At 41.7% G+C, this 24367-nt stretch overlaps 1 pseudogene; it reads right to left on the reverse strand.

Annotated features, from left to right (window-relative positions):
* Positions 1-10361: 10361 nt before the first annotated feature.
* Positions 10362-19075, reverse strand: LOC117998443 (annotated as a pseudogene).
* Between the last annotated feature and the right edge of the window lie 5292 nt (positions 19076-24367).

The following is a 24367-nucleotide window of genomic DNA, read 5'->3' on the forward strand; positions in this document are numbered from 1 at the left end:
ACTGCGGTCATTGGTCAGTGAGCAGACACTGGTAAATCCTGCCAAAAACAAGACTGGACCTGCTCCTATCATTGATGTGGTTCAACTGGGGTTCTGGGGAAGGGAAAGCTACCAAAGCAGCCTGTCATTGTAAAGGCCAAATTCATCAAAAGAAAAGTTAAGAAGATTAAGGGGGGCAGGTGGTGTCATGGTAGCTGGAAGCCACAGAGAGGGAAGTTCATTAAATGCTAACAAGTGCTTTAACAAAAAGGAAAGAATGTCGGACTGTATATAAAAGAACAACAACAACAACAAAAAACCCACCACAAATCTTACTTATGGTACTTATAAGAGATACAAATTGGCTTAACATTCGGGGGCCTGGGTGGCTCAGTCGTTAAGCGTCTGCCTTCGGCTCAGGTCATGATCCCAGGGTCCTGGGATCGAGTCCCACATCGGGCTCCCTCCTCGGCAGGAAGCCTGCTCTCCGGAGCTCTCCCACTCCCACTGCTTCTGTTCCTGCTCTCGCTATCTCTGTCTCTGTCAAAAAAAAAAAAAAAAAAAAAATCTTAAAAAAAAGCAAATAACAAATTGGCTTAACATTCAAAATCCATTTGATATCATCACCAGTTAACAACATAAAGGAGAAAAATGTGGTTTTGACCTTTTTTTAAATCCATAGACTTTATATTTTAAAGAAATTTTAGGTTCACAGAAAAAATGGAACAGAAAGTACAGAGAGTTCTCATGTTCCCCTTGATCCGATATACACACAGCCTCTCCCACTATCAGCATCACTCATCAGGGGCTCCTGGCTGGCTCAGTCAGTAGAGCATGTGATTCTTGATCTTGGGGTCATGAGTTTGAGCCCCACATTGGGTGTAGAGCTTAGTTAAAAAAAAAAAAATTGTTTTATGGCCTAGAATATGGTCAGTCTTGGTAAATGTTCCATGTGCACCTGAGAAGAATGTGTATTCTGAAGTTTAGTGGAGGGTTCTATAAATGTCAATTAGGTCAGATTGTATAAACCAGTCTGAAGAACACTATAAACGTGTTCTTCAAATCTGTATCATACTGATTTTCTGCCTAGTTTTCTATCAGTTACTTAGGGAAAAGTGCTAAAATCTCCAATTACAATTACAGATTTGTCTATTTCTTATTTTCAATATAGCCACTTCAGCTTTCATTTGATTTTTATTTGTATGATAGACATTTTCCCATCCCTTTACTTTTTTTTTTTTTTTTTTAAGATTTTGTTTATTTTTTCATGAGAGACAGAGAGACAGAGGCAGAGGGAGAAGTAGGCTCCCCACGGAGCAGGGAGCACGATGCAGACTCGATCCCAGGACCCTGGGATCATGACCTGAGCTGAAGGCAGATGCTTAACTGACTGAGCCACCCAGGCGTCCCTCCCATCCCTTTACTTTTAACTATCTGTTTCTTTATATTTAAGTGAGTATCTTGTAGACAACATGTGGTTGAGTCTTAGTATTTTATCCAATCTGATCATTACATTTTAATTGGGTGTTTACAACATTTACATTTAATGTAATTATCAGTATGGTTGAGTTTGAAGCTATCATCTGGGCTATATATTTCTTATTTGTCCCATCCTCTCTGTTACTTTGTTCTTGTCTCCTTGCTTTCCTTTGGATTGACTATTTTTCATAATTCCATTTTGTCTCCACTATTGGGGTATTAGTTTTTCCTTTCTTTCTTTCTTTTTTTTTTTTTTAAAGATTTTATTTATTTATTCATGAGATACAGAGAGAGAGAGGCAGAGGGAGAAGCAGGCTCCCAAGGAGCAGGGAGCCCAATGTGGGACTCGATCCCAGGACCCTGGGATCATGGCCTGAGCCGAAGGCAGACGCTTAACCATCTGAGCCACCCAGGCGCCCCTTTTATTTCTTTAGTTGTTGCCCTGGAGTATATAAAATACATTTTTAAAAAAGATTTTATTTTTTTATTTTTTAAGATTTTATTTATTTATTTGACAGAGACACAGCCTGAGAGAGGAAACACAAGCGGGGGAGGGGGAGAGGGAGAATCAGGTTTCCTGCTGAGCAGGGAACCCAATGCAGGGCTTGATCCCAGGACCCTGGGATCATGACCTGAGCCAAAGGCAAATGCCCAAAGACTGAGCCACCCAGGTGCCCCAAAGATTTTATTTTATTTTGTTTTTTTTCTTTTTGTTGTTTTGTTTTTAATTATTATGTTAATCACCATACATTACATCATTAGTTTTTGATGTAGTGTTCCATGATTCATTGTTTGCGTATAACACCCAGTGCTCCATGCAGAACGTGCCTTCTTTAATACCCATCACCAGGCTAACCCATCCTCCCACACCCCTTCCCTCCAGAACCCTCAGTTTGTTTTTCAGAGTCCATAGTCTCTCATGGTTCATCTCCCCCTCCGATTTCCCCCCCCTTCATTCTTCCTCTCCTGCTATCTTCTTCTTCTTCTTCTTCTTTTTTTTTTAACATATAATGTATTATTTGCTTCAGAGGTACAGATCTGTGATTCAACAGTCTTGCACAATTCACAGCCCTCACCATAGCACACACCCTCCCCAATGTCTATCACCCAGCCACCCCATCCCTCCCACCCCCCATCACTCCAGCAACCCTCAGTTTGTTTCCTGAGATTAAGAATTCCTCATATCGGGGCACCTGGGTGGCTCAGTTGGTTGAGCGGCTGCCTTCGGCTCAGGTCATGATCCTGGAGTCCCGGGATCGAGTCCCGCATCGGGCTCCCTGCTCAGCGGGGAGTCTGCTTCTCCCTCTGACCCTCCCCCCTCTCATGTACTCGCTCTCTCTCATTCTCTCTCTCTCAAATAAATAAATAAAATCTTTAAAAAAAAAGAATTCCTCATATCAGTGAGGTCATATGATACATGTCTTTCTCTGATTGACTTATTTCGCTCAGCATAATACCCTCCACGTCGTTGCAAATGGCAAGATTTCATTCTTTTTGATGGCTGCATAATATTCCATTGTATATATGTACCACATCTTCTTTATCCATTCATCTGTTGATGGACATCTTGGCTGTTTCCACAGTTTGGCTATTGTGGACATTGCTGCTACAAACATCAGGGTGCACGTACCCCTTCAGATCCCTACATTTGTATCTTTGGGATAAATACCAAGTAGTGCAATTGCTGGATCGTATGGTAGCTCTATTTTCTTTTTTCTTTTTTTTTTTTTTAAAGATTTTATTTATTTATTTGAGAGAGAGAGTGAGAGAGAGAAAGAGCACAAGAGGGGGGAGCAGGAGAGGGAGAAGCAGACTCCCTGCTGAGCAGGGAGCCCGATGCGGGACTCGATCCCAGGACTCCAGGATCATGACCTGAGCCGAAGGCAGTCGCTTAACCAACTGAGCCACCCAGGCGCCCCTGGTAGCTCTATTTTCAACTTTTTGAGGAACTTCCATGCTGTTTTCCAGAGTGGCTGCACCAGCTTGCATTCCCACCAACAGTGTAGGAGGGTTCCCCTTTCTCCGCATCCCCGCCAACATCTGTCATTTCCTGACTTGTTAATTTTAGCCATTCTGACTGGTGTGAGGCAGTATCTCATTGAGGTTTTGATTTGGATTTCCCTGATGCCAAGCGATGTTGAGCACTTTTTCATGTGTCTGTTGGCCGTTTGGATGTCTTCTTTTGAAAAATGTTTGTTCATGTCTTCTGCCCATTTCTTGATTGGATCATTTGTTCTTTGGGTGTTGAGTTTAAGAAGTTCTTTATAGATTTTGGATACTAGCCCTTTATCTGATATGTCATTTGCAAATATCTTCTCCCATTCTGTCGGTTGTTTTTTGGTTTTGTTGACTGTTTCCTTTGCTGTGCAAAAGCTTTTTATCTTGATGAGGTCCCAATAGTTCATTTTTGCCCTTGCTTCCCTTGCCTTTGACGATGTTTCTAGGAAGAAGTTGCCGCCACTGAGGTTGAAGAGGTTGCTGCCTGTGTTCTCCTTTAGGATGTTGATGGACTCCTGTCTCACATTTAGGTCTTTCAACCATTTTGAGTCTATTTTTGTGTGTGGTGTAAGGAAATGGTCCAGTTTCATTCTTCTGCATGTGGCTGTCCAATTTTCCCAACACCATTTGTTGAAGAGACTGTCTCTTTTCCATTGGACATTCTTTGCTGCTTTGTTGAAGATTAGTTGACCATAGAGTTGAGGGTCCATTTCTGGGCTCTCTATTCTGTTCCATTGATCTATGTGTATGTTTTTGGGCCAGTACCATACTGTCTTGATGATGACAGCTTTGTAATAGAGCTTGAAGTCCGGAATTGTGATGCTGCCAGCTTTGCTTTTCTTTTTCAACATTCCTCTGGCTATTCGAGGTCTTTTCTGGTCCCATACAAATTTTAGGATTATTTGTTCCATTTCTTTGAAAAAAGTAGATGGTATTTTGATGGGGATTGCATTGAATGTGTAGATTGCTCTAGGTAGCATCAACATCTTCACAATATTTGTTCTTCCAATCCATGAGCATGGAACGTTTTTCCATTTTTTTGTGTCTTTCTCAATTTCTTTCCTGAGTATTTTATAGTTTTCAGAGTACAGATTCTTTGCCTCTTTGGTAGATTTATTCCTAGGTATCTTATGGTTTTGGGTGCAATTGTAAATGGGATCGACTCCTTAATTTCTCTTTCTTCTGTCTTGTTGTTGGTGTATAGGAATGCCACTGATTTCTGTGCATTGATTTTATATCCTGCCACTTTACTGAATTCCTGTAGGAGTTCTAGCAGTTTTGGGGTGGAGTCTTTTGGGTTTTCCACATAAAGTATCATATCATCTGCAAACAGTGAGAGTTTGACTTCTTCTTTGCCAATTTGGATGCCTTTTATTTCTTTTTGTTGTCTGATTGCTGTGGCTAGGACTTCTACTACTATGTTGAATAGCAATGGTGATAGTGGACATCCCTGCCATGTTCCTGATCTTAGGGGGAAAGCTCTCAGTTTTTCCCCATTGAGAATGATATTCGCTGTGGATTTTTCGTAGATGGCTTTTATGATATTGAGGTATGTACCCTCTATGCCTATACTCTGAAGAGTTTTGATCAAGAAAGGATGCTGTACTTTGTCAAATGCTTTTTCTTCATCTATTGAGAGGATCATATGGTTCTTGTTCTTTCTTTTATTAATGTATTGTATCACATTGATTGATTTGTGGATGTTGAACCAATCTTGCAGCCCAGGGATAAATCCCACTTGGTCGTGGTGAATAATCCTTTTAATGTACTCTTGGATCCTATTGGCTAGTATTTTGGTGAGAATTTTTGCATCCGTGTTCATCAAGGGTATTGGTCTGTAATTCTCCTTTTTGATGGGGTCTTTGTCTGGTTTGGGGATCAAGGTAATGGTGGCCTCATAAAACGAGTTTGGAAGTTTTTCTTCCATTTCTATTTTTTGGAACAGTTTCAGAAGAATAGGTATTAATTCTTCTTTAAATGTTTGGTAGAATTCCCCTGGGAAGCCATCTGGTCCTGGGCTTTTGTTTGTTGGGAGATTTTTGATTACTGCTTCAATTTCCTTAGTGGTTAAAAGTCTGTTCAGGTTTTCTATTTCTTCCTGGTTCAGTTTTGGTAGTTGATACATCTCTAGGAATGCATCCATTTCTTCCAGATTATCTAATTTGCTGGCATATAGTTGCTCATAATATGTTCTTATAATTGTTTGTATTTCTTTGGTGTTGGTTGTGATCTCTCCTCTTTCATTCATGATTTTGTTGATTTGGGTCATTTCTCTTTTCTTTTTTGTAAGTCTGGCCAGGGGTTTATCAGTCTTGTTAATTCTTTCAAAGAACCAGCTCCTAGTTTCGTTGATCTGTTCTACTGTTCTTTTGGTTTCTATTTCATTGATTTCTGCTCTGATCTTTATTATTTCTCTTCTCCTGCTGGGTTTAGGCTTTATTTGCTGTTCTCTCTCCAGCTCCTTTAGGTGTAGGGTTAGGTTGTGTATTTGAGACCTTTCTTGTTTCTTGAGAAAGGCTTGTATTGCTATATACTTTCCTCTTAGGACTGCCTTTGCTGTATCCCAAAGATTTTGAATAGTTGTGTTTTCATTTTCATCTTTTTCCATGAATTTTTAAAATTCTTCTTTAATTTCCTGGTTGACCCATTCATTCTTTAGTAGGATGCTCTTTAGCCTCCATGTGTTTGAGTTCTTTCCGACTTTCCTCTTGTGATTGAGTTCTAGTTTCAAAGCATTGTGATCTGAAAATATGCAGGGAATGAGCTCAATCTTTTGGTACCAGTTGAGACCTGATTTGTGACCTAGGATGTGATCTATTCTGGACAATGTTCCATGGGCACTAGAGAAGAATGTGTATTCTGTTGCTTTGGGATGGAATGTTCTGAATATATCCGTGAAGTCCATTTGGTCCAGTGTGTCATTTAAAGTCTTTATTTCCTTGTTGATCTTTTGCTTAGATGATCTGTCCATTTCAGTGAGGGGGGTGTTAAAGTCCCCCACTATTATTGTATTGTTGTCGATGTGTTTCTTTGCTTTTGTTATTAATTGCCTTATATAATTGGCTGCTCCCAAGTTAGGGGCATAGATATTTACAATTGCTAGATCTTCTTGTTGGATAGACCCTTTAAGTATGATATAGTGTCCTTCCTCATCTCTTTTACAGTCTTTGGTTTAAAATCTAATTTGTCTGATATAAGGATTGTCACCCCAGCTTTCTTTTGGTGTCCATTAGCGTGGTAAATGGTTTTCCACCCCCTCACTTTCAATCTGGGGCTGTCTTTGGGTCTAAAATGAGTCTCTTGCAGACAGCATATCGATGGGTCTTGTTTTTTAATCCAATCTGATAGCCTGTGTCTTTTGATTGGGGCATTTAGCCCATTTACATTCAGGGTAACTATTGAAAGATATGAACTTAGTGCCATTGTATTGCCCATAAGGTGACTGTTACTGTATATTGTCTGTGTTCCTTTCTGGTCTATGTTGCTTTTAGGCTCTCTCTTTGCTTAGAGGACCCCTTTCAATATTTCTTGTAGGGCTGGTTTCGTGTTTGCAAATTCCTTTAGTTTTTGTTTGTCCTGGAAGCTTTTTATCTCTCCTTCTATTTTCAATGACAGCCTAGCTGGATATAGTATTCTTGGCTGCATATTTTTCTCATTTAGTGCTCTGAATGTATCATGCCAGTCTTTTCTGGCCTTGCAGGCCTCTGTGGATAGGTCTGTTGCCAGTCTAATGTTTCTACCATTATAGGTTACATATCTCTTCTCCCGAGCTGCTTTCAGGATTTTCTCTCTGTCTCTGAGACTCGTAAGTTTTACTATTAGTTGTCGAGGTGTTGACCTATTTTTATTGATATTGAGGGGGGGTTCTCTGTGCCTCCTGGATTTTGATGCCTGTTTTCTTCCCCAAATTAGGGAAGTTCTCTGCTATAATTTGCTCCAATATACCTTCTGCCCCCCTCTCTCTTTCTTCTTCTGCTGGGATCCCAATTTTTCTAATGTTGTTTTGTCTTTTTTTTTTTTTGTCTTTTTTTTTTTTTATTTGAGACAGAACGAGAGAGAGAGAGAGCACATGAGAGGGGGGAGGGTCAGAGGGAGAAGCAGGTTCCCTGCTGAGCAGGGAGCCCGATGCGGGACTCGATCCAGGGACTCCAGGATCATGACCTGAGCCGAAGGCAGTCACTTAACCAACTGAGCCACCCAGGCGCCCCATGTTGTTTCGTCTTATGGTATCACTTATCTCTCGAATTCTGCCCTCATGATCCAGTAGCTGTTTATCTCTCTTTTTCTCAGCTTCTTTATTTTCCATCATTTGGTCTTCTATATCACTAATTCTCTCTTCTGCCTCATTTATCCTAGCAGTTAGAGCCTCCATTTTTTATTGCACCTCATTAATAGCCCTTTTGATTTTGACTTGGTTAGATTTTAGTTCTTTTATTTCTCCAGAAAGGGTTTCTCTAATAACTTCCATGCTTTTTTCAAGCCCAGCTAGTATCTTTAAAATCATCATTCTGGGGCGCCTGGGTGGCTCAGTCGGTTAAGCGTCTGCCTTTGGCTCAGGTCATGATCTCAGGGTCCTGGGATTGAGCCCCACATCAGGCTCCCTGCTCCTCGGGGAGTCTGCTTCTCCCTCTCCCTTTGCCCCTTGCCCTGCTCATGCTCGCATTCTCTCTCTCTCTCTCAAAAAAAATAAATAAATAAAATTAAAAAAAAAAAATAAAATCATCATTCCAAACTCTAGTTCTGACATCGTACTAATGTCCGTATTGAGTAGGTCCCTGGCAGTCAGTACTGCCTCTTGTTCTCTTTTTTGAGGTGATTTTTTCTTTTTCTTTTTTTTAAAGATTTTATTTATTTATTTGACAAAGACAGAGATAGCGAGAGCAGGAACACAAGCAGGGGGACTGGGAGAGGGAGAAGCAGGCTTCCCACTGAGCAGGGAGCCCGATGTGGGACTTGATCTCAGGACCCTGGGATCATAACCTGAGCCAAAGGCAGACGCTTAATGACTGAGCCACCCAGGCACCCTGAGGTGAGTTTTTCCATCTTGTCGTTCTGTTCAGAGAAGAATAGATGAATGAGAGAGCAAAATACTAAAGTGGCAACAATGATCCCAGAGAAATATACACTAAACAAATCAGAAGAGACCCGAAACCAGGAAAAAAAAAGAGAGAGAGAAAAAGAGAGAATATAATCAGACAGGTGAGCAGAATAGAGCAATACACTGGATTCGGTGTGTATTTTGGTCTGTTTTTTAGAAAACTAGATATCAAAATTGTAAAGAAAAAAATATGTACAAAAATAAAATTAAATACAGTGGAAGGATAGAATGTAACTGTAAAAATGGAAATTGAAAGACAAGAAAAAATAAAAGAGAAACAACAACAACAACAACAACAAAAAAGGAAAGGATATAAACAGGTGAACAGAACAGAGCAATACACTATCTCCTGAGTGTATTTTGGTCAGTTTGTTAGAAGAAACTATATCTAAAAATTGTAAAGAAAGAAAAGCTTTAGGGTGCCTGGGTGACTCAGTCGTTAAGCGTCTGCCTTCGGCTCAGGTCATGATCCCAGGGTCCTGGGATTGAGTCCCACATCGGGCTCCCTGCTCGGCGGGAAGCCTGCTTCTCCCTCTCCCACTCCCCCTGCTTGTGTTCCTGCTCTCACTGTCTCTCTCTCTGTCAAATAAATAAATAAAACCTTTAAAAAAATAAATAAATAAATAAAAAAGAAAGGCTTTATGTATATATATAAATATATATACACACACACACAAATAAAATTAAGTACATTGAAAGGGTAGAATGCAACTATAAAGATGACAATTAAAAAAGATTTTAACAAAACAAAAAACCAAAAGAACCAAAAAAAAAAAAAAAAGGGAAGAAGAAGAAGAAAAAGCAAACAAACAAAAAAGAGAATATGATCAGACAGGTGAATAGAACAGAGCCATACACTAGATTTTGGGTGTATTTTGGTCTGTTAGAAGAAACTGCATCCCAAAATTGTAAAGAAAGAAAAACCTATATATATACAAAAATAAGATTAAATACAATGAAGGGTTAGAATGTAACTGTAAAAATAAAAATGAAAAAAAGATTTTAAAAAGGAGTTGATAAAATAAGAGATTGGTTGAGAAAGGAAAGAAAAAAAAAAGTTGAAAGACTAAAGAATCATGGGGAAAAAGCCATGAATTCTTTTTTTTTAAAGATTTTATTTATTTATTTATTTATTTGTTAGAGAGAGAGAGCGTGGGCAAGAGAGAGTGAGCGAGAGTACAAGCAGGGGGAGCTTCAGGCAAAGGGAGAAGCAGGCTCCTTGCTGAACAAGGAGCCCGATGCGGGACTCAATCCCAGGGCACTGGGATCATGACCTGAGCCGAAGGCAGCCGCCCAACCGACTGAGCCACGCAGGTGCCCCAGATAATGTATTTTTTATATCTAGATGTTTCATTGGATCTTTCTTATATCTTCATTTTCTCTAATTATTGTGGCCATGTTTTCCCCTGTCTTTTTGAACTTATAGAGCATTTTTTATTTTTTTTTATTTTTAAAAAGATTTTATTTATTTATTTGAGAGAGACAGACAGACAGAATAGTGAGAGAGGGCATGAGCAGGGAGGAGAGGGAGAAGCAGGCTCCCCGCTGAGCTGGGAGCCTGACATGGGGCTTGATCCCAGAACCCTGGGATCATGATCTGAGCTGAAGGCAGACGCTTAACAGACTGAGCCACCCAGGAGTTCCTACAGAGCATTTTTTAAAAGATTTTATTTATTTATTTGACAGAGAGAGAGAGCACAGCACAGGGAGAGGGAGAAGGAGAAGCGGAGGAAGAGGGAGAAGCAGACTCCCCACTGAGCAGGGGCCCGATTCGGGACTCGATCCCAGGACCCCAGGATCATGACCTGAGCTGAAGGCAGGCACTTAACTTATTGAGCCCCCCAAGCGCCCTAGAGCATTTTTATAATCACTGCTTTTATGTCCTTGTTTGTTCCATCACATTATTATTTCTGGATCTGTTTTTATTGGTTGATATTTTTCTTTTTTTTTAAACAAAGTTGTTGAGGTTTTATTTACCAGTAGCTTCTCTCTCTTCTCCCTGGCAGCCACTGTGCCCTTTTCCACACTCTCAGATTCAGGAGAGGACTTCCCTGACCTCATCAGTGGTAATCTTATGGGAGTAGAGGTCCGTGGAAAGAGCTGCCACATATTAGTGTGCCTCCTCTGGGGCCTACAAGTCCAACCAGGCCAACCTTTCCTTCAGCAGATGTTCCAGAACTTGCCTCACTTTGTCTCCCATTTAAGACTGGCTTTGATCTCCCTGTTGGTGACATGGCCATCTTCCCTGCAGGCAGCAACACCTAGTGTGATCTCTGTTGAACTCAGAACAGATTGATGAGGTAAGAGCTACCCACAGGGATGACGCTGAAGCCAGTGCCTTTAGTTACTTAATGGCCCTGATCAGATTGTCTTGGCTGATATCCTAGGCAAATTTTCTTCTTTCTTTGAATAGCTATTGATATAGGTCCTCCAAAGTTCTCCAAAGAAGTTTCATTTGGACCTATCTTATATCTTCCATTTCGGGGGAAATGGAAGGGCCAGGCACACTGTGATAATTTGTATCCCCAGCATCTCAGACCAAAATCGTTTTTCAGAAGTCAGAGGATCCACACCAGTGGTGGCACACATGTCCTGGAACTGTACTTGGAACTTGAGGACTCTTCTGGATCTTCTGCTTGTGCTTGCTGGCAAATGGCCCCAGATTGGTCTTGAATACATTCAACTTCTTGACATCTGGGCCAGTGATACTCAGCCAAGACAGTCACTTGCTTCTTATAGCTGGCCTTGGCACACTGGCTCTATCCTTGCTATCAGCCAGTGGGCCACCCTGCTGCCAGGACCCTGGGTTTCTGCATCCCTTGATCCACCACTGGCCTCTATTGACTGATTTTTATCCTGTTTATGGGTAATATTTTCTTGCCTTTTTTTGGATGTTTAGGTTTTTTTGAGTCAGACATTGTGAATTTTACATCATTGGTTGCTAGATTATGTTGTATTCTTTTAGATAATGTTGGATTTTTTCTGGTGTGCTGTTAAATTTCTTGGAATCAGATGGATCCTTTTGAGGCTTGTATTTAAATTTTGTTAGAATAGATCCATAGCAATCTTTAAGGATTTTATTTATTCATTTGCCAGAGAGAGAGAGAGAGAACGCACAAGCAGGGAGAGCACAGGCAGAGGGAGAAGCGGGCTCCCCGCTGAGCAAGGAGCCTGATACAGGACTCAATCCCAGGACCCTGGGATCATGACCTGAGCTGAAGGGAGATGCTTAACCTACTGAGCCACCCAGGCACCCCTGGCTCTCAGTTCTATTCCATTGATGTATGTCTGTCCTTAGGCCAGTACTACACTGTCTGGATTATTATAACCTTTTTTTAAAAGATTTATTTATTTATTTGACAGAGAGAGTACAAGCAGAGGGCGGGACAGGAAGAGGGAGAGGGAGAACAAGCAGGGCCTCCATTTTAACTGTTTTAAAGTGTAGAATTCAGTCGCATTAATTATATTCACAATGTTCCGCAACCATCACTATTATCTGTTACCAAAATTTTTCTGACTTCTTTCACTTAGCATTATGTTTACAAGGCTTATCCATGTTACACCATGTATCAGAACTTCATTCTTTTCTATGGCTGATTAATATGCCATTGTATACATATACTACATTTTGTTTATCCATTCATCTGTTGAAGGACACTTTGGTTGTTTCAACCTTTGAGTATTGTGAATAATACTACAGTGAACATTAGCATACATGTGTTTGCTTGAGTCCCTATTTTCAGTTTTTCTGGATATATACATAAGAGTGAAATTTCTGGGTCATATAGTAATTCTATGCTTAACTTTTCCAGGAACTCTAATGCAGACTTTTAAAAATATAGATTGAGGGGCACCTGGGTGGTTCAGTCGATTAAGCGTTCCACTCTTGATTTCAGCTCATGTCATGATCTCAGGGTTGTGTGATGGAGCCCTGTGTAGGGCTCCACACTCAGCGTGGACTCTGCTTGAGAGTCTCTCTCCCTCTGCCTCTGTCCCTTCCTGCACTCATGCTCTCTCTCAAAATAAATAAATATAATCTTTAAAATCTAGGGTGTCTGGGTGGCTCAGTCGGTTAAGTGTCTGCCTTTGGCTCAGGTCATGATCCCAGGGTCCTGGAATCAAGTCCTGTGTAGGGTTCCCTGCTCAGCAGGGAGTCTGCTTCTCCCCTTCCCTCTCCCCCTCCCCCTTGCTTGCTCTCGCTCTCTCTCAACTAAATAAAATCTTTTTTTTTTTTAAGATTTTATTTATTTGACAGAGAGAGACACAGCGAGAGAGGGAACACAAGCAGGGGGAGTGGGAGAGGGAGAAGCAGGCTTCCCTCCGAGCAGGGAGCCTGATGCGGGGCTCGATCCCAGGACCCTGGGATCATGACCTGAGCCGAAGGCAGATGCTTAACGACTGAGCCACCCAGGCGCCCCATCAAATAATTAAAATCTTTAAGAAAATAAAAAATAATAAAATCGGGGCACCTTGGTGGCTCAGTTGGTTAAGCGACTGCCTTCAGCTCAGGTCATGATCCCGGAGTCCTGTGATAGAGTCCCAGACTGGGCTCCCTGCTCAGCGGGGAGTCTGCTTCTCCCTCTGACCCTCTCCCCCCCTCGAGATGCTCTCTCTCTCTCAAATAAATAAATAAAAATCTAAAAAAATAATAAAATCTGTATCTATATAATATATAAAAAATCTAAATCTATATATAGATTTTAAAGATTATAAATATATATTATATATAAATAATATATATGTATAAATTATATGTTATATAAACATATATACTGATGTGATTCCCCTCCTTAAAACCTTGTAATGCTTCTCAATTTAAACTTATTATAAAGTTATAAAAGGTTGCCTGGGTGGCTCAGTTGGTTAAGTGTCTGCCTTTGGCTCAGGTCATGATCCCAGGGTGCTGGGATTGAGCCCCACATCAAGCTCTCTACTCAGCAGGAAGCCTGCTTCTCCCTCTCCCTCTGCCTGCCATTCCCCCTGCTTGTGCACACGCTCTCTCTCTCTCTCTCAAATAAATTAAAATTTAAAAATGAAAAAAATAGTTAAAATGGTAGTTTTCATCTTTATATATTTTATCACATTAAAAAAAGAGATTGCTTTGGCAGCTGTGAAGAAATCAAAGGTAAGGTTACTGCAGGAGTCTAGGTTAAAGACGATGTTCTGAAAAAAATAAATAAATAAAGATGATGTTCTGTTTACCATTGTAGTTTCACTCTATCCTTCTCTGGAAGTCAACCTATATTGACTTATTAACTGGCTCCTAGGCCCTCAGGCTTCTGGTTGAACTTGGCTCATGTGCAGCACCAGCAAGAGATCAGAGGGTGGGAGGAGCTCAATCTGCAGGGTTGCTGTGGGCACCTATGGCAATTGATTACAGGTCACAGCTCCTGTCAGGCAGCCCTCTCCACAATGCTCTGTGTGTCTGTATTCTAGGAATGGCTCCCTTCCCCCATTCCTTCCTTCTAGGGGTAAAGTGGCCACCACCTGTATTTCCCTATACCAGTTTATTAGTTTAATAGTTCCCTTATTAAACTTTTTTAGAATTACCCAACTTGAGTGTGCTATTAGTTTCCTGCCTTAGACCCATTTGGATGTAGTGGACAGAGCAATGAATATATTTGGCAGTAGAACCTTGAGGTTTCGATAGATTGGATGGTGTGACAGACATGGTCCTGGCTCTCAGAAAAGTTCTAATAAATTGGGGGAGGAAGGATGACACAGTCTAGAAAAATAAAACAAAACATGATTCAGGCTCATACCAGCTAGCGATAGTCCAGCTACGGACTCAGGTGCTAAGGGGGTTGGAACTGGCTACTCAAGGCACTGATCCAGATAGTACTAATGAACTCTTTCCCTATCTCGGGGACAAAACTGACATTTCTCCAAGCTCTCAGATATGCAAGGGAGAAACCAAAGGACGTTGGTTGTTTTCCACAGAGGAATTAGAAAAGTGAGGTCTCAATGAAGCAGTGGAAATTGAGGTTTGGAAACCCCAGGAAAAGATCTATTCAACTGGGTGAAAGGTCAGGATGCAGACACTGACTTGCAATGGCTCAGCCCTCCCCATCAGACAATCTGGAGATGTTCAGGCCTTAGGGTTAATTACGTAATACCCTGTTCCATCCACTAGTTGGCCTCCTGAGCCCATTCTGTCCCTGAAGCCATGTATGGGCTAATTGGGGGCGATTTCTCTATCATAGACCCTACACTACTTCTACCCCTCCAACTATTTCCCTATTTTTCCTCTTTTCCCTGAATGCCTCTCATCTACACATGGCCCTTCCAGCTGCCGTAGGGACGCATTAGCCGTACATCCCTGCTAGTTGACCAACCATCTCAGATCAGGTTTTCCTGACTCATACTGGAAATCCTTAATGTCTTGCCTGCCTTGCTTATTTCCCTTTGATCAAACATGGAGAATTCTGATTGGGGTGTAACTCCCACAACATGACCCTTAGATCTTGAGTCCCTGGACCCGTTCTCTGAGGCCTGCTAGTTGTTTCAGCTCAGCTTTCAGACCAAGGCCTTTTGTGGGCCAGAACAGTAAACTTTCTTTCTTACCACACCCACTTTACACCCACAGGAAGCACTTACCCACCCCATCTTAGTCTCTTCTATGCTGTAAGGATCCAGTCACCTTCAGAAATTCACAGCTTCTGGCTAGCTGTATAATCTCAGACGCATTACTTAACTTCTGTATGCCTCAAGTTCTTAACCCATGCCTGGCATATGGCAACACTCAGTAAATGTTAGTTGTTGTTGTTGTTATAATTGTATTTTTAAAATATCAATATGTTCATATAACAGGTATGACCCACTTCAAATTTGAGTCTAAAAAAATCATGTTTCTCTCTTTAAAAAATTCTGAGTCTAAATTCAGTTTATTTTTAAAAGATTTTATTTATTTTATTTGAGAGAGAGTGTGTGTGCAAGTGGGGGAGGGGCAGAGGGAGAGGGAGAGAATCCCAAGCTGACTCCGCGCTGAGCACAGAGCCCCATGTGGGGTTCAATCCCATGACCCTGAGATCAGGACCAAGCCAAAACCGAGAGTCAGACACCCAACCAACTGAGCCACCCAGACACACCTAAATTCAGTTTATTTTTATACCTGTTTTATTTTAGCTTTCTTTTCTTTTCTATTAAAGTAAGCTTTATGCCCAACTGGGGCTTGAACTCATGACCCTGAGATCAAGAGTTGCATGCTTTACCTTGTGAGCCAGTCAGGTGCCTCTGTTTTAGCTATTTATTTCTTAAGTAGTACACCCAGAAAAAATTCCCAAAAATGTCAAAAGGCTCACCACTTCTCCTATTCACCCAGTTCACCTTAACAGCTCTGCATAGACAGCACCCACACCATAGACAGCTCTCTTAACAGTTCTTTCCTTAGATATAAAATATTTCTATCACTATGAAAAGTTCCCTTTACCCCATTGCAATCAATCCCCTTACCTAACACTTAGTTCTGTCCAACCACTGACCTGCTTTCTGCCACTGTGATTTTGTGGGTTTTTTTTTAGAATTTCATATAAAGATTAGAGCAGAAATAAATGATATAGAAACTTAAAAAACAATAGAACCGGTTGGTGAAACCAGGATCTGGCTCTTTGAAAAAAATCAATAAAATTGAGGGCTGCTGGAGGGGAGAGGGGTGGAGGGATGGGGTAACTGGGTGATGGACATTAAGGAGGGCATGTGATGGGGCGCCTGGGTGGCTCAGTTGTTAAGCATCTGCCTTCAGCTCAGGTCATGGTCCCGGGGTCCTGGGATCAAGCCCCACATCGGGCTCCCTGCTCAGTGGGGAGCCTCCTTCTCCCTCTCCCACTCCCCCTACTTGTGCTTTCTCTCTCGTTGTGTCTCTCTCTGTCAAATAAATAAATAAAAATCTTTAAAAAAAAAAAGGAGGGCATGTGATGTAATGAGCACTGGGTATTATATAAGACTGATGAATCACAGACCTATACCTCTGAAACCAATTCTACATTATATGCTAATTAATTGAATTTATTTTTTTAAATGATTTTATTTATTTATTTGACAGAGAGACAGCAAGAGAGGGAACACAAACAGGGGAGTGGGAGAGGGAGAAGCAGACTCCCAGCTGAGCAGGGAGCCTGATGCAGGGCTCGATCCCAGGACCCTGGGATCATGACATGAGCTGAAGGCGGATACGTAATGACTGAGCCACCCAGATGCCCCTAATTAATTGAATTTAAATTAAAAAATGTTTTTTTAAAAAGATTTTATCCATTTATTTGACAGAGAGAGCACAAGCAGGGGGAGAAGCAGAGGGAGAAGGAGAAGCAGGGACCTGATCCCAGGACCCTGGGATCATGACCTGAGCCGAAGACAGATGCTCAACCAACTGAGCCACCCAGGCACCCAATAAAAAAATGTTTAAAAAATTGATAAACTGGGGCTCTTGGGTGGCTCAGATGGTTAAGCATCTGCGTTCGGCTCGGGTCATGGTCCCAGGGTCCTGGGATCGAGTCCCGCATCAGGCTCCCTGCTCGGTGCAGAGCCTGCTTCTCCCTCTCCCTCCGCTATTCCCTCCACTTGTGTTCTCTGGCTCTATCTCTTTGTCAAATAAATAAATAAAATCTTTTAAAAAATTGATAAACCTCTAACCAGACTTATCAAGAAAAAAGAGAAAGGACTCAAATAAATAGAATTTGATATAAATGGCATCACAGTATGTAGTCTTTTGTGTTTGACTTCTTTCACTTAGCTTAATGTTTTTCTTTCTTTCTTTTTTAAGGTTGATGATGTCGACAGTAGGTGGATGTGAGACAGGTTGGGTCAGGGAGGCCCTTGAGAAGAAAGTCAGGTGTAGCCCACAAGACAGAGACAATCCTTAGCAGGACTGGTGAGCAGACGGCATGGCCAAAGCGAGGGCGGCTTCTCTCTAGCCACTTCCAACCTTCCTTTTAGTACCTACATCTGGTGGGGCTGCCCCATCTTGCATAGCCTCCTTCTGACCTGCGCTGGTGGCTTGGACAGCAGGGGTCACTATGGGCTCTTGGTGGAGCCATGGCCTTCATGAATTCATTTGTCCAGTAACAGTTAACAAGTGAAGAACTGAGGGTTCTTCAAAGATGACTCTCAAAAACTTTGAGCCTGTGGAGAGTTTCGATTTATTTTTTCCTGGCTCCCAGCAACACCCTCTCCCTCTGCTAACTCCTTAACCAGTGGTTTTCAAATTACAAGATGCAGCCTATTAGTGGGTCATGATGGGCATTTTTTTTAAAGATTTTATTTATTTATTTGACAGAGTGACAGTGAGAGAGGGAACACAGCAGGGGGAGTGGCAGAGGGAGAAGCAGGCTTCCCGCCAAGCAGGGAGGAGCCACCCAGGTGCCCCATGATGGGCACTTTTTTTTAAGTCGTCTCCACCCCCAGTGTGGAACCCAACGCGGGGCTTGAACTTATGACCCTGAGATCAAGACCTGAGCTGAGATCAAGAGTAGAATGCTTAACCAACTGAGCCACCCAGGCACCCCATGATGGGCATTTTTAAATAATGAAATACAGTGGCATAAAAATACCAGACACAACATGGAAAGGATATGTATGTTTTGAAAGATGTTTCCAATACATGTGTATGTGTGAAGTTACAACATAACATGTATTTATCCTTGTGTGTCTCAATCAAAAAATTATGAAAGCCACTAACATTGATATTTCTCCTGGGGTTGTAGCCTCTTCAATCTTCTGACTCTCATTAATAGTTCCCAAACTCTAATGAGCAAAAGAATCACCTGGGAAGCTTGTTGAAAGTGTAGTTCCCAAGCCCTACCTACCTCTAAATATATTCAGTATCAGAAGGCTGGCGTGAACCCAGGAGACTTCATTTTTTTAAAAGATATTCATTCATTCATTCATTCATTTATTTATTTGAGAGAGAGAGCACAAGCAGGGTGAGCAGCAGGCAGAGGGAGAGGGAGAAGCAGACTCCCCACTGAGCAGTGACCACCCCCCCTCCCCAACTGATGAGGGCTCGATTCCAGGACCCTGGCTGGGTTCATGACCTGAGCCAAAGGCAGATGCTTAACCTACTGAGCCACCCAGGTGCCCCAGGAGACTTCATTTTTTTTTTTTTAAGATTTTATTTATTTATTTGAGAGACAGAGAGCATGAGAGGGAGGAGGGTCAGAGGGAGAAGCAGACTCCCTGCCGAGCAGGGAGCCCGATGCGGGACTCGATCCTGGGACTCCAGGATCATGACCTGAGCCGAAGGCGTCGCTTAACCAACTGAGCCACCCAGGCGCCCCCAGGAGACTTCATTTTTAACAAGCTGGAGATGACAGTGTAAATGGTCTATGGACCCCAGTTTGAAAGGCCCTGCTTGACCTCTCCTTGGCCAATTTCATCCACAGCCAAGAGTTCAGCGGTATCCTCTACCCTGAGAGTTGAAGGCAGATTGACAGCCTGAGTTTTAGACAACTGGTTATTTTCTGTGTTCTGTCACTAAATTGGCTTTTCTGCTTCTACCTTCCGCACCCTCAGATCCTGCATGTCCATGTCAGATCACCTCCTTTCCCCGGTATTTTTACTGTCTTGGTTTTGCTTCTATATTTCTTCCTGTGCCTTTGCTGGTCTTCTTCCCATACTTCCCACCTCTTTAATGCTATTGTTTCTTAAAGTCCTGTCCCTGTCCCTTACTCCATCTCACTGTATACTCTTTCCTGGCTAATTTTCTTTCATGATTTCACCTGTTACTTCTATTTGGCTAACTCCAAACTACTTATTTTCTATCTTGACCTCTGTTCTCTGTTCTTGCTCATATTTCCAACTTCCCACTGGACTTCTCCACCTGGCTGATCTGAGTTACAGACAACTCACATTCAGGTGTAGAAACCCTATTAGTTTTGATCACCTATTAGTTTTGAACATTTACTGATTACAAAAATAATTTTTAAATCACCCATATTCTACCATCCAAACTGTTAGCATTTTTGTTGTATTTCCTTCCAATGTTTGTTTTCAGCATAGTTTTCTTCCATATTTTTTCCTCTAGAGAAAGTTTACCAATATTCTATCTACAGTCTTTCATGTTTTTGCTCCACAAATCTGAGACCATACTATACATATTCTCATATCCTGCATTTTTAAAAGTTTACATTCTATCCAGAGCACTTCCTATGTCATTAAAAGCATTTTTCCCTGGATTTCAAAATCTTGTGACATCAATTTTAAAGTATCATGAAAGAAAATTTAAAATACTTCTAATTTTTTTCCTATAATATCACCCACCCCATCAAATGATTTCACGTTTTAGTGTCTCTTTTCAACTTCAATCTTTAAAAACATCATCACTGGGGCACCTGGGTGGCTCAGTCATTAAGCGTCTGCCTTCGGCTCAGGTCATGATCCCAGATCCTGGGATTAAGCCCTGAATTGGGCTCCCTGCTAAATGGGAAGCCTGTTTCTCCCTCTGCTCTCCACTCCCCCTACTTGTGCTTGTTCTCTCTCTCTCTCAAATAAATAAATAAAATCTTTTAAAAAAGATAAAAACTGAGGTAACTGAGGTAATAGGATAGATACGGTTTTAAATATTGTTTTCTTTCACATTATTTTGCAAACATGGTTTCATGTTTCTCCATGTTCTGGTAGCTGTAAGCTGTTTTATACTATGAAGTGTTTAATAATTTAATCACCTACTGACATAAGTGTTTCAGTACATACAGATTTTTTTTTTTGCCTATATCACTGGTTTTTAAGTTTCTAGGTGAGGGTTTGGGTCAAAGCATACCAGCTGACTCTTGCTAAGTATTACCTATGTGTGCTTCTAGAAGGATTAAATCAATTTACCCAGCCACTAGCCAGGTGTGTATATATCTTTTCCCAGGGCTTTGACTGGCGTTGGGTATTTAATTTTTACTTGGTTTAATGGCTGTTAATTGGGACCACAGTATACATATAGTCTTTAATTTGCATTTCCATAATTACTGAGGAAGTTGAGTCTTTAAAATATATATATATTTACTGTTTGTATTTCCCCTAGATGCCTGTTCAATTCAAAGCAACAGACATACTCTGAGTGCCGTCTATGGGCCTAGAGCTGTGTGCTTCCCTCAAGGATGGGTGCCCTAACAAAAATGACCTTTTGGGATAGGGTGGGGGAGCCAGGTAGTACAGAAAATATATAATTAACTTTACTCCATTGGTGGAAGCACAATACCAGCAGGCAGTTTGGGCAAAGTCCTGTGGGTGGAAGACAGAGAAGGAAGGGTTTGACTCTGAAGCAGGTTAGGCTTTTGCAGGTCAAGTGCTTTAGAGCTAAGGCCAAACAAAGAGTAAGATTTGTCCAGATGAGAAGATGTCTGGAGAGATAAAACAATGTGGAGAGAGGTAAAGGGGTTGAAAAACATGAAATATAGTATTAGTTAATGGAGTTGTGACTTTCTAAAGCTAAAATGTGAAACACTGGGACGCAAAGGGATGATGGAACATTGGCTGGAGAGGAAGAGTGAGGGCTAATCTCAGGATTCTGACCTTTGCCCTGAGAATTTTTTTGTTGTTCTTAAAGAGGAATGGCATGAACTAACTTGTGTTTTAGGAAGATATTTCTGGAAGCTAATGACAGATGGATCTGGGGACACTAGAGTCTATAAGATGAGCATATCTATGTTTTACCCATTTATCAAGGGTCATAGATAGGACTAAGGGTAAGCTTTTTAGGTAGTATGCACATTAACTCTTTATCTTAAAACTGTTCCCATTTTATAGCCTTCCTTTAAATTTTTTAAAAATTGCGGTAAGATATATGTAACATAAAATGTACCACCTTAACTATTTTTAAGTGTGTAATTCACTATTGTTAAGTACATTTCACATTGTTGTGCAACCAGTCACGAGATCGTGACTTTTTTTTAAGTTAATTTAGTTCAGTTTTATTAAAAAGAAATTGAGGGACACCTGGGTAGCTCAGCTGGCTGAGCGTCTGCCTTCAGCTCAGGTCATGATCCCAGGGTACTGGGATCGAGCCCTGCATTGGGCTCCCTGCTCAGTGGGGAGTCTGCTTCTCCCTCTCACTCTCCCTCTGTGCTTTCTCTCTGTCAAGTAAATAAATAAAATCTTTAAAAAAATAAAAAGAGGGCGCCTGGGTAGCTCAGTTGGTTAAGCAACTGCCTTCGGCTCAGGTCATGATCCAGGGTACTAGGATCGAGTCCCGCATCGGGCTCCCTGCTTGGCAGGGAGTCTGCTTCTCCCTCTGACCCTCCTCCCTCTCGTGCTCTCTGTCTCTCATTCTCTCTCTCTCAAATAAATAAATAAAATCTCTCATTCTCTCTCTCTCAAATAAATAAATAAAATCTTTAAAAAAATAAAAAAATAAAAAATAAAATAAAAAGAAATTGAAATTTGTACAAATTTAACTTTTTTGGTAATTACTGATGGCTGCTTAACACTTTACATTGTATAATGCTCTTTAACATATATGATCTCATTTGATCCTCATAAACATCCTTCTAAGGTAGATATTATCCCCATTTTACAGATGAGAAAGCTGAGGCCAAGAGCCAAAAGACCAGACAAGCTTGGGTGTGTGTTTATCCTGGAGAAACAAAGAGTGTCACCCAGATTTATAAGCTGAGGATTTCACCCATCCAATCAGTCATGCAGCAAATATTATCTGAGTACCTAGTATGTGCCCAGGGTTAGGAAAATGATGTTGAGCAAAAAAGACATATTCCCTGCATTTATGGAGCTCAAGGACTAGTGGGGTAAACAGGCATTCATCAAGAAACCATAAGGGGCACCTGGTTGGCTCAGTCAGTAGAGCATGTGACTCTTGATCTTAGGGTTGTGAGTTCAAGTACCACACTGGGTGTAAAGATTACTTAAAAATAAAATCTTTAGGGGTGCCTGGGTGGCTCAGTCAGTTAAAAGTCAGACTCTTGATTTCGGCTCAGATCATGATCTCAGGGTCCTGGGATCGAGCTCCCTATCTGGCTCCGTGCTCAGAGGGGAGTTTGCTTGAGCTTCTTTCTCTCTCCTTCGGCCCCTCCCCCTGCCCCTGCTTGTATGTGCACATGTGGTCATGCTCTCTCTCTCAAATAAATAAATAAATTAAAAAAAAAACAACAACAGGGCAGGGCACCTGAATGGCTCAGTCAGTTAAGAGTCTGCCTTCGGCTCAGGTCATGATCCTGGGGTCGTGGGATGGAGCCAGCATTGGGGTTCCCTGCTCAGTGGGGCGTCTGCTTCTCTTTCTCCCTCTGCCCTCCCCCCGCTCCTGCATGCTTTCTCTCAAATAAATAAATAAAATCTTAAAAAAAATAAATACCACTTCTTCCAAAAAACCTTTAAAAAATAAAGTAAAATCTTTAAACTTCACAGGGAAAGACGATGTAAAATATCCTCTTTTGAGAGCAGCTCAGGACCACGTATGCTTATGCTATATGCATTTGTAAACCTTCCAAAATGATTCACCCTGACATTTCCATGTGTCTGTCTAATCCACAATATCCTTTCCTTGACATTATATGATTTGTATACTGACCCCCAACCTTGTGAGGTAAGCAGGCAAGTATGACTGTCTATATTTTACTGATGAAAAATTCAAGTCTCAAAGACTCGATAACTTGCCTAAAACCATATGACTAGTTAATGGTGAAGCTGGGATTTGAATCCAGGTCTTGTAACACCTAGATTGTTATTCTTGTAGTTTTCATTCTTCCATCTATTCATTCCTTCATCAAATATGCACTGATCATCTTCTGAGTGTCAGCCTACATAGGGAGCAGTCAAGAGCCACAGAAGGGTTTGAAGCAGGAAAGCAGCATGATCCAATTTAGATTTTTTTTTTAAGATTTTATTTATTGGGGCGCCTGGGTGGCTCAGTCATTAGGTGTCTGCCTTTGGCTCAGGTCATGGTCCCAGCATCCTGGGATTGAGCCCCACATCAGGCTCCCTGCTCAGCGGGGAGCCTGCTTCTCCCTCTCCCACTCCCTCTGCTTGTGTTCCCTCTCTCGTTGTCTCTCTCTGTCAAATAAATAAATAAAATATTTTTTAAAAATTAAAAAAAATAAAGATTTTATTTATTTATTAGAGAGCATGAGGAGAGCATGAGCAGGGGGAGGGACAAAGGGAAAGGGAGAAGCAGGCTCCCCGCTGAGCAGGGAAGCCCCACACAGGGCTGGATTCCAGGCCAGGACCCTGGGATCATGACCTGAGCCAAAGGCAGATGCTTAACCAACTAAGCCACCCAGGTGCCCCTCCAATTTAGGTTTTAGATGAGAGGGCAATGATGGTTTCCAAAATATGTTCTGGGACCACCTACTGGGTCTGAATCTCTGGGATTGGGGCTCAGGAATGTCACCATCAGCCAGGTTTGGGAATTCCTTTCCAATTCTAATGCAATGAAGAGAGAGAAGCACTGTATTAGAGAAGGAGGTGGTGCAAACAGTTAACATGACTAAGGTAGGGGCTGTAGTGAGAGCCAACCAGGTGAGAAGTGATGAAGTACAGGGACAAAGTGATACACTTGAGGATCATTAGAAAGCATGGGCAGGGGGTGCCTGGGTGGCTCAGTTGTTAAGCGTCTGCCTTCAGCTCAGGTCATAATCCAAGTGTCCTGGGATCGAGCCCCACATGGGGCTCTCTGCTCCGCGGGAAGCCTGCTTCTCCCTCTCCCACTCCCCCTGCTTGTGTTCCCTCTCTCGCTGTGTCTCTCTCTGTCAAATAGATAAATAAAATCTTTAAAAAAAAAAAAAAAAGAAAGAAAGAAAGAAAGAAAGAAAGGAAGCATGGGCAGGACAGTGGCTGAGGTTCAAAGAAGTAGAGCTGGGATTCCTGCCTGGGGCCTCAGGC

Source organism: Mirounga leonina, unplaced genomic scaffold, assembly GCF_011800145.1.
Source record: "Mirounga leonina isolate KUSES-001 unplaced genomic scaffold, KU_Mleo_1.0 Mir_114, whole genome shotgun sequence".
Classification (NCBI taxonomy): Eukaryota; Metazoa; Chordata; class Mammalia; order Carnivora; family Phocidae; genus Mirounga; species Mirounga leonina.